Source organism: Nasonia vitripennis, unplaced genomic scaffold (assembly GCF_009193385.2).
Source record: "Nasonia vitripennis strain AsymCx unplaced genomic scaffold, Nvit_psr_1.1 unplaced0006, whole genome shotgun sequence".
In the NCBI taxonomy this organism is placed as follows: domain Eukaryota; kingdom Metazoa; phylum Arthropoda; class Insecta; order Hymenoptera; family Pteromalidae; genus Nasonia; species Nasonia vitripennis.
This window is the reverse complement of record NW_022279785.1, coordinates 22,501-32,500: the sequence shown is the minus strand read 5'-3', so window position 1 is coordinate 32,500 and position 10,000 is coordinate 22,501. Positions and strand designations below refer to the sequence as shown.

General features: G+C 49.9%; 1 non-coding gene across 1 annotated transcript; it reads right to left on the bottom strand.

Annotated features, from left to right (window-relative positions):
* Nucleotides 1-109: 109 nt before the first annotated feature.
* Nucleotides 110-264, bottom strand: LOC116418061. The gene has a single exon (XR_004228181.1). It is a non-coding gene; the product is annotated as a 5.8S ribosomal RNA (ribosomal RNA).
* Between the last annotated feature and the right edge of the window lie 9,736 nt (nucleotides 265-10,000).

Genomic DNA, 10,000 nt, shown 5'->3' with positions numbered 1-10,000 from the left:
TTATCACTCGTTAAAGTGAAACGCGCCTCGGCGACGAACGCTCAGGCTATCGCTTGAAAGAGAGAGAAAAGACTCAGCACCAACAAGCAGTCTGGTTTTGTTTGTTGAACGACCCTCAGCCAGGCGTGGTCCGGGAATCGTATCCGAGGACCGCAATGTGCGTTCGAAATGTCGATGTTCATGTGTCCTGCAGTTCACAAGTTGACGCGCAATTAGCTGCGTTCTTCATCGACCCACGAGCCAAGTGATCCACCGTTCAGGGTAATCAATTGTAAAATTTTTACCCCCGATGAAATAATAAATTTCAACGAGTCAAACTTGTTTTTTTGTTAGAAATCCTTGACGAGCGGGATCCGAAATCCCGAACTACCACAGGGGTGACCGAAACTCGAGGCTCCGTCGCCTTACTCGCACGCCAAGCGCGCGGTTCGCGCGTTGCGCCGAGCGCGCGGTGCTTCGACTAAAGGCGAAAATTCATTAAAAACTAGCCCTCCGCGAAAAGCGGGAGGTATCAAAGGTTGCAACTGCGAAGCTCCGCGCCGGAAACTGTGAACACGCTTTTTATAAAAGTTGCGGCGCGCGGTGTTTGTGGTGTCTCTCTATTAATTTTCGTTCGATTTCCTGTTTATAAATTTTATATATCTCACACAAGTTTTTCTTTCACGTCTTTCGTACGCGTGTTTGCAATTGATTGTCCATCGCCGTAACTAAACAGCTAAAGAGATGCTCCAGCACGCGTCTGCCAGTGCATCCCCGATGCGACAATCCACGCGACGACGGCTACGGCTGAAGCCGCCTGCCGGCGCTACTTATTTCTCGTGAGTGAGAAAGAAAGATAAACAAAGCAGAGAAAGAGAAACCACCTTGCGGACTTTTACGCAGCACAACTGCTCTCGGCAAAAAATACGCTTTCGAACAAAATTTACATGTATCTTAAATTAAAATACATGTTTTTGTGTGTTTGTGTGTCAATACGTTGCGTGTTTCAAGCTAACGTTAATGATCCTTCCGCAGGTTCACCTACGGAAACCTTTTACGACTTTTACTTCCTCTAAATGATCAAGTTTGGTCATCTTCCCGGCACAATCGGCAACGTAAAATTACATTGCCGCGCACCAGTCCGAAGACCTCACTAAATCATTCAATCGGTAGTAGCGACGGGCGGGTGTGTACAAAGGGCAGGACGTAATCAACGCGAGCTTATGACTCGCGCTTACTGGGAATTCCTCGTTCATGGGGAATAATTGCAAGCCCCAATCCCTAGCACGAAGGAGGTTCAGCGGGTTACCGGGCCTTTCGGTCAGGGAGGACACGCTGATTCCTTCAGTGTAGCGCGCGTGCGGCCAGAACATCTAAGGGCATCACAGACCTGTTATTGCTCAATCTCGTGCGGTAGACGCCGCCTGTCCCTCTAAGAAGATTTGTTTGTACGTCGGTAGTAAAAACCACCCGACCGACGAGCGGGGGCCTTCGAGATACCAGAAGGTACGCCTATTTAGCAGGCTAGAGTCTCGTTCGTTATCGGAATTAACCAGACAAATCGCTCCACCAACTAAGAACGGCCATGCACCACCAACCACCGAATCAAGAAAGAGCTATCAATCTGTCAATCCTTCCGGTGTCGGGCCTGGTGAGGTTTCCGTGTTGAGTCAAATTAAGCCGCAGGCTCCACTCCTGGGTGGTGCCTTCCGTCAATTCCTTTAAGTTTCAGCTTTGACCATACTTCCCCGGAACCCAAAAGCTTTGGTTTCCGGAAGCTGCCCGCCGAGTCATCGGAGGAACTTCGGCGGATCGCTAGCTGGCATCGTTTATGGTTAGAACTAGGCGGTATCTGATCGCCTTCGAACCTCTAACTTTCGTTCTTGATTAATGAAAACATTTTTGGCAAATGCTTTCGCTTCTGTCCGTCTTGCGACGATCCAAGAATTTCACCTCTAACGTCGCAATACGAATGCCCCCATCTGTCCTATTAATCATTACCTCGGGGTTCCGAAAACCAACAAAATAGAACCGAGGTCCTATTCCATTATTCCATGCACACAGTATTCAGGCGACATAGCCTGCTTTGAGCACTCTAATTTGTTCAAAGTAAACGTACCGGCCCACCTCGACACTCGGTAAAGAGCACCGCGATGGGATATTAGCTGGACCGCCCTTACGGGCTAAGTCCACCGGTAGGACGTCCCACAATCATGTCAGTTAAACATCGCGAGCGATGAACCGACAGCGTGGCACACAGATTCAACTACGAGCTTTTTAACCGCAACAACTTTAATATCGCTATTGGAGCTGGAATTACGCGGCTGCTGCACCAGACTTGCCCTCCAATGGATCCTCGTTAAAGGATTTAAAGTGTACTCATTCCGATTACGGGGCCTCGGATGAGTCCCGTATCGTTATTTTTCGTCACTACCTCCCCGTGCGGGAGTGGGTAATTTGCGCGCCTGCTGCCTTCCTTGGATGTGGTAGCCGTTTCTCAGGCTCCCTCTCCGGAATCGAACCCTGATTCCCGTTACCCGTTACAACCATGGTAGGCGCAGAACCTACCATCGACAGTTGATAAGGCAGACATTTGAAAGATGCGTCGCGGTGCGAGACCGTGCATCAGCACAAAGTTATTCAGAGTCACCAAGTAAACGGTGGACGAGCGAACCCGCCACCGATTGGTTTTGATCTAATAAAAGCGTCCTTCCATCTCTGTCGGAACTCTGGTTTGCATGTATAGCTCTAGAATTACCACAGTTATCCAAGTAAATGTGGGTACGATCTAAGGAACATAACTGATTTAATGAGCCATTCGCGGTTTCACCTTAATTCGGCATGCACTGAGACATGCATGGCTTAATCTTTGAGACAAGCATATGACTATGCAGGATCAACCAGGGAGCTTCGTCGTAACAACGCAACAAAGTTGCGCGCACGAGAGCTCGTGTGTGACACGAGCGACTCACGCACGCGGTCGTGTCGAACGCCGATCAACGCTAAGGAAGACCGACGACACACTCCGTTTACGATCAAGTCGTCGAGCACACAAAGTATCGCGCGTGTAGACCAACCCGCCGCACGAACGAACGAGAGTCACACCACGCGACACTTTGGGCACATTTTCGCATTCAAAATCACCTCGCAAGCACCTAAGCGCGCGCGAGTCACGGTACGCTACGTCTGCCGTAATGAATTAACGTAGCGAGACCGGGGTATTATCGTTCAAGTTCAAACAGGTCTCTCTTGTAAAAGAAGAGTCACACCCGACGTTAGACATTAGTCAAGTCGTCGTGGTCAGCGAAATAAATTCGCCTTGCGTGAAATAACGCATACAGTATTCTCGCTCGGAATGGAGTGAGTCGATGCTCGGTAGTTATCGTAATCTCAAGTAAGAGTAACGATCTGTTAACGCCTAGGGCGCGCACCGCTTAAAGGGCCATTCGGTCAAGACACCGACCCGCGGTAATGCTGTGAATAACAATATTTCGTATAAAGGCTCGATGTCCGTAGACGCTCGAGCCTTTCTTACATATACCGAATCGCCCGCCGGGGCATCGGCGCCGTATAGACTTAAGCACGTCGGCTTATGGGAGAAACCCGCAAAACTCGTGTCCTGCCTTCCCGGGACTGCAATACTTAAACATCTGACAGAAGTGAACACGCCGATGAGCAATGTGCGAGCACGAATGAGTGCTGTGCGAGCGTCAATGAGTGATGTGCGAGCGTCAATGAGTGATGTGCGAGCACGAATGAGTGATGTGCGAGCGTCAATGAGTAATGTGCGAGCACGAATGAGTGATGTGCGAGCGTCAATGAGTGATGTGCGAGCGTCAATGAGTGATGTGCGAGCACGAATGAGTGATGTGCGAGCACGAATGAGTAATATGCGAGCGTCAATGAGTAATGTGCGAGCACGAATGAGTGATGTGCGAGCACGAATGAGTGATGTGCGAGCACGAATGAGTAATATGCGAGCGTCAATGAGTAATGTGCGAGCACGAATGAGTGATGTGCGAGCAAGAATGAGCAATGTGCGAGCAAGAATGAGCAATGTGCGGCGTCAATGAGTGATGTGCGAGCGTCAATGAGTGATGTGCGAGCACAAATGAGTGATGTGCGAGCGTCAATGAGTGATGTGCGAGCGTCAACGAGTAATATGCGAGCGTCAATGAGTAATGTGCGAGCACGAATGAGTGATGTGCGAGCACGAATGAGTAATATGCGAGCGTCAATGAGTAATGTGCGAGCGTCAATGAGTGATGTGCGAGCGTCAATGAGTAATGTGCGAGCACGAATGAGTGATACGCGAGCACAAATGAGTGATGTGCGAGCAAGAATGAGCAATGTGCGAGCACGAATGAGTGATGTGCGAGCACGAATGAGCAATGTGCGAGCTCAAATGAGTGATGTGCGAGCACGAATGAGCAATGTGCGAGCACAAATGAGTGATGTGCGAGCGTCAATGAGTGATGTGCGAGCGTCAATGAGTGATGTGCGAGCGTCAATGAGTAATATGCGAGCGTCAATGAGTAATGTGCGAGCACGAATGAGTGATGTGCGAGCACGAATGAGTGATACGCGAGCACAAATGAGTGATGTGCGAGCGTCAATGAGTGATGTGCGAGCACGAATGAGTAATATGCGAGCGTCAATGAGTGATGTGCGAGCGTCTATGAGTGATGTGCGAACACGAATGAGTGATACGCGAGAGTCAATGAGTGATGTGCGAGCGTCAATGAGTAATGTGCGAGCACGAATGAGTGATGTGCGAGCACGAATGAGTGATACGCGAGCACAAATGAGTGATGTGCGAGCGTCAATGAGTGATGTGCGAGCACGAATGAGTGATGTGCGAGCACGAATGAGCAATGTGCGAGCTCAAATGAGTGATGTGCGAGCACGAATGAGTATACCGAAATCTCAGGGTTCACCCAACTGCCCTGGCAGAAATGCGACCCTCCCGGGGCTCTTCCGTTCGGAAGATGGTAGATAGGGACAGTGGGAATCTCGTTAATGCATGCGAGCAATCTTCGTATAGATAGCTAAACGTTTCAGTTTACTGATTTAATCATTTTCTGCTCCCGCCGTTCGCACCGATCCCTATGTAATAATATTTCGCGCCTGACGTGATCACATTTCGTCGTAGATAGTGACAGTTATAATGTAGATTTATATAGCAAGAATGAGAGATATGCGAGCACGAATGAGTGATGTGCGAGCGTCAATGAGTAATATGCGAGCGTCAATGAGTAATGTGCGAGCACGAATGAGTGATGTGCGAGCACGAATGAGTGATACGCGAGCGTCAATGAGTGATGTGCGAGCGTCTATGAGTGATGTGCGAACACGAATGAGTGATACGCGAGCGTCAATGAGTGATGTGCGAGCGTCAATGAGTGATGTGCGAGAACGAATGAGTGATGTGCGAGCACGAATGAGTAATATGCGAGCGTCAATGAGTAATGTGCGAGCGTCAATGAGTGATGTGCGAGCGTCAATGAGTAATGTGCGAGCACGAATGAGTGATACGCGAGCACAAATGAGTGATGTGCGAGCAAGAATGAGCAATGTGCGAGCACGAATGAGTGATGTGCGAGCACGAATGAGCAATGTGCGAGCTCAAATGAGTGATGTGCGAGCACGAATGAGCAATGTGCGAGCACAAATGAGTGATGTGCGAGCGTCAATGAGTGATGTGCGAGCGTCAATGAGTGATGTGCGAGCGTCAATGAGTAATATGCGAGCGTCAATGAGTAATGTGCGAGCACGAATGAGTGATGTGCGAGCACGAATGAGTGATACGCGAGCACAAATGAGTGATGTGCGAGCGTCAATGAGTGATGTGCGAGCACGAATGAGTAATATGCGAGCGTCAATGAGTGATGTGCGAGCGTCTATGAGTGATGTGCGAACACGAATGAGTGATACGCGAGAGTCAATGAGTGATGTGCGAGCGTCAATGAGTAATGTGCGAGCACGAATGAGTGATGTGCGAGCACGAATGAGTGATACGCGAGCACAAATGAGTGATGTGCGAGCGTCAATGAGTGATGTGCGAGCACGAATGAGTGATGTGCGAGCACGAATGAGCAATGTGCGAGCTCAAATGAGTGATGTGCGAGCACGAATGAGTATACCGAAATCTCAGGGTTCACCCAACTGCCCTGGCAGAAATGCGACCCTCCCGGGGCTCTTCCGTTCGGAAGATGGTAGATAGGGACAGTGGGAATCTCGTTAATGCATGCGAGCAATCTTCGTATAGATAGCTAAACGTTTCAGTTTACTGATTTAATCATTTTCTGCTCCCGCCGTTCGCACCGATCCCTATGTAATAATATTTCGCGCCTGACGTGATCACATTTCGTCGTAGATAGTGACAGTTATAATGTAGATTTATATAGCAAGAATGAGAGATATGCGAGCACGAATGAGTGATGTGCGAGCGTCAATGAGTAATATGCGAGCGTCAATGAGTAATGTGCGAGCACGAATGAGTGATGTGCGAGCACGAATGAGTGATACGCGAGCGTCAATGAGTGATGTGCGAGCGTCTATGAGTGATGTGCGAACACGAATGAGTGATACGCGAGCGTCAATGAGTGATGTGCGAGCGTCAATGAGTGATGTGCGAGAACGAATGAGTGATGTGCGAGCACGAATGAGTAATATGCGAGCGTCAATGAGTAATGTGCGAGCGTCAATGAGTGATGTGCGAGCGTCAATGAGTAATGTGCGAGCACGAATGAGTGATACGCGAGCACAAATGAGTGATGTGCGAGCAAGAATGAGCAATGTGCGAGCACGAATGAGTGATGTGCGAGCACGAATGAGCAATGTGCGAGCTCAAATGAGTGATGTGCGAGCACGAATGAGCAATGTGCGAGCACAAATGAGTGATGTGCGAGCGTCAATGAGTGATGTGCGAGCGTCAATGAGTGATGTGCGAGCGTCAATGAGTAATATGCGAGCGTCAATGAGTAATGTGCGAGCACGAATGAGTGATGTGCGAGCACGAATGAGTGATACGCGAGCACAAATGAGTGATGTGCGAGCGTCAATGAGTGATGTGCGAGCACGAATGAGTAATATGCGAGCGTCAATGAGTGATGTGCGAGCGTCTATGAGTGATGTGCGAACACGAATGAGTGATACGCGAGAGTCAATGAGTGATGTGCGAGCGTCAATGAGTAATGTGCGAGCACGAATGAGTGATGTGCGAGCACGAATGAGTGATACGCGAGCACAAATGAGTGATGTGCGAGCGTCAATGAGTGATGTGCGAGCACGAATGAGTGATGTGCGAGCACGAATGAGCAATGTGCGAGCTCAAATGAGTGATGTGCGAGCACGAATGAGTATACCGAAATCTCAGGGTTCACCCAACTGCCCTGGCAGAAATGCGACCCTCCCGGGGCTCTTCCGTTCGGAAGATGGTAGATAGGGACAGTGGGAATCTCGTTAATGCATGCGAGCAATCTTCGTATAGATAGCTAAACGTTTCAGTTTACTGATTTAATCATTTTCTGCTCCCGCCGTTCGCACCGATCCCTATGTAATAATATTTCGCGCCTGACGTGATCACATTTCGTCGTAGATAGTGACAGTTATAATGTAGATTTATATAGCAAGAATGAGAGATATGCGAGCACGAATGAGTGATGTGCGAGCACGAATGAGCAATGTGCGAGCTCAAATGAGTGATGTGCGAGCACGAATGAGTGATGTGCGAGCGTCAATGAGTAATATGCGAGCGTCAATGAGTAATGTGCGAGCACGAATGAGTGATGTGCGAGCACGAATGAGTGATACGCGAGCGTCAATGAGTGATGTGCGAGCGTCTATGAGTGATGTGCGAACACGAATGAGTGATACGCGAGCGTCAATGAGTGATGTGCGAGCGTCAATGAGTGATGTGCGAGAACGAATGAGTGATGTGCGAGCAAGAATGAGTAATATGCGAGCGTCAATGAGTGATGTGCGAGCACGAATGAGTGATGTGCGAGCGTCAATGAGTGATGTGCGAGCACGAATGAGTGATGTGCGAGCACGAATGAGCAATGTGCGAGCTCAAATGAGTGATGTGCGAGCGTCAATGAGTGATGTGCGAGCGTCAATGAGTGATGTGCGAGAACGAATGAGTGATACGCGAGATCCAATTAGTGAAGTGCGAGCGTCAATGAGTGATGTGCGAGCGTCAATGAGTAATGTGCGAGCACGAATGAGTGATATGCGAGCGTCAATGAGTGATGTGCGAGCGTCAATGAGTGATGTGCGAGCACGAATGAGTGATGTGCGAGCACGAATGAGCAATGTGCGAGCTCAAATGAGTGATGTGCGAGCGTCAATGAGTGATGTGCGAGCACGGAGGCTCGAAAAAGTCTAAGTCGCCCCACACGCATTGCTTTCTCTCGGAGGCTCGAAAAAGTCTAAGTCGCCCCACACGCATTGCTTTCTCTCGGAGGCTCGAAAAAGTCTAAGTCGCCCCACACGCATTGCTTTCTCTCGGAGGCTCGAAAAAGTCTAAGTCGCCCCACACGCATTGCTTTCTCTCGGAGGCTCGAAAAAGTCTAAGTCGCCCCACACGCATTGCTTTCTCTCGGAGGCTCGAAAAAGTCTAAGTCGCCCCACACGCATTGCTTTCTCTCGGAGGCTCGAAAAAGTCTAAGTCGCCCCACACGCATTGCTTTCTCTCGGAGGCTCGAAAAAGTCTAAGTCGCCCCACACGCATTGCTTTCTCTCGGAGGCTCGAAAAAGTCTAAGTCGCCCCACACGCATTGCTTTCTCTCGGAGGCTCGAAAAAGTCTAAGTCGCCCCACACGCATTGCTTTCTCTCGGAGGCTCGAAAAAGTCTAAGTCGCCCCACACGCATTGCTTTCTCTCGGAGGCTCGAAAAAGTCTAAGTCGCCCCACACGCATTGCTTTCTCTCGGAGGCTCGAAAAAGTCTAAGTCGCCCCACACGCATTGCTTTCTCTCGGAGGCTCGAAAAAGTCTAAGTCGCCCCACACGCATTGCTTTCTCTCGGAGGCTCGAAAAAGTCTAAGTCGCCCCACACGCATTGCTTTCTCTCGGAGGCTCGAAAAAGTCTAAGTCGCCCCACACGCATTGCTTTCTCTCGGAGGCTCGAAAAAGTCTAAGTCGCCCCACACGCATTGCTTTCTCTCGGAGGCTCGAAAAAGTCTAAGTCGCCCCACACGCATTGCTTTCTCTCGGAGGCTCGAAAAAGTCTAAGTCGCCCCACACGCATTGCTTTCTCTCGGAGGCTCGAAAAAGTCTAAGTCGCCCCACACGCATTGCTTTCTCTCGGAGGCTCGAAAAAGTCTAAGTCGCCCCACACGCATTGCTTTCTCTCGGAGGCTCGAAAAAGTCTAAGTCGCCCCACACGCATTGCTTTCTCTCGGAGGCTCGAAAAAGTCTAAGTCGCCCCACACGCATTGCTTTCTCTCGGAGGCTCGAAAAAGTCTAAGTCGCCCCACACGCATTGCTTTCTCTCGGAGGCTCGAAAAAGTCTAAGTCGCCCCACACGCATTGCTTTCTCTCGGAGGCTCGAAAAAGTCTAAGTCGCCCCACACGCATTGCTTTCTCTCGGAGGCTCGAAAAAGTCTAAGTCGCCCCACACGCATTGCTTTCTCTCGGAGGCTCGAAAAAGTCTAAGTCGCCCCACACGCATTGCTTTCTCTCGGAGGCTCGAAAAAGTCTAAGTCGCCCCACACGCATTGCTTTCTCTCGGAGGCTCGAAAAAGTCTAAGTCGCCCCACACGCATTGCTTTCTCTCGGAGGCTCGAAAAAGTCTAAGTCGCCCCACACGCATTGCTTTCTCTCGGAGGCTCGAAAAAGTCTAAGTCGCCCCACACGCATTGCTTTCTCTCGGAGGCTCGAAAAAGTCTAAGTCGCCCCACACGCATTGCTTTCTCTCGGAGGCTCGAAAAAGTCTAAGTCGCCCCACACGCATTGCTTTCTCTCGGAGGCTCGAAAAAGTCTAAGTCGCCCCACACGCATTGCTTTCTCTCGGAGGCT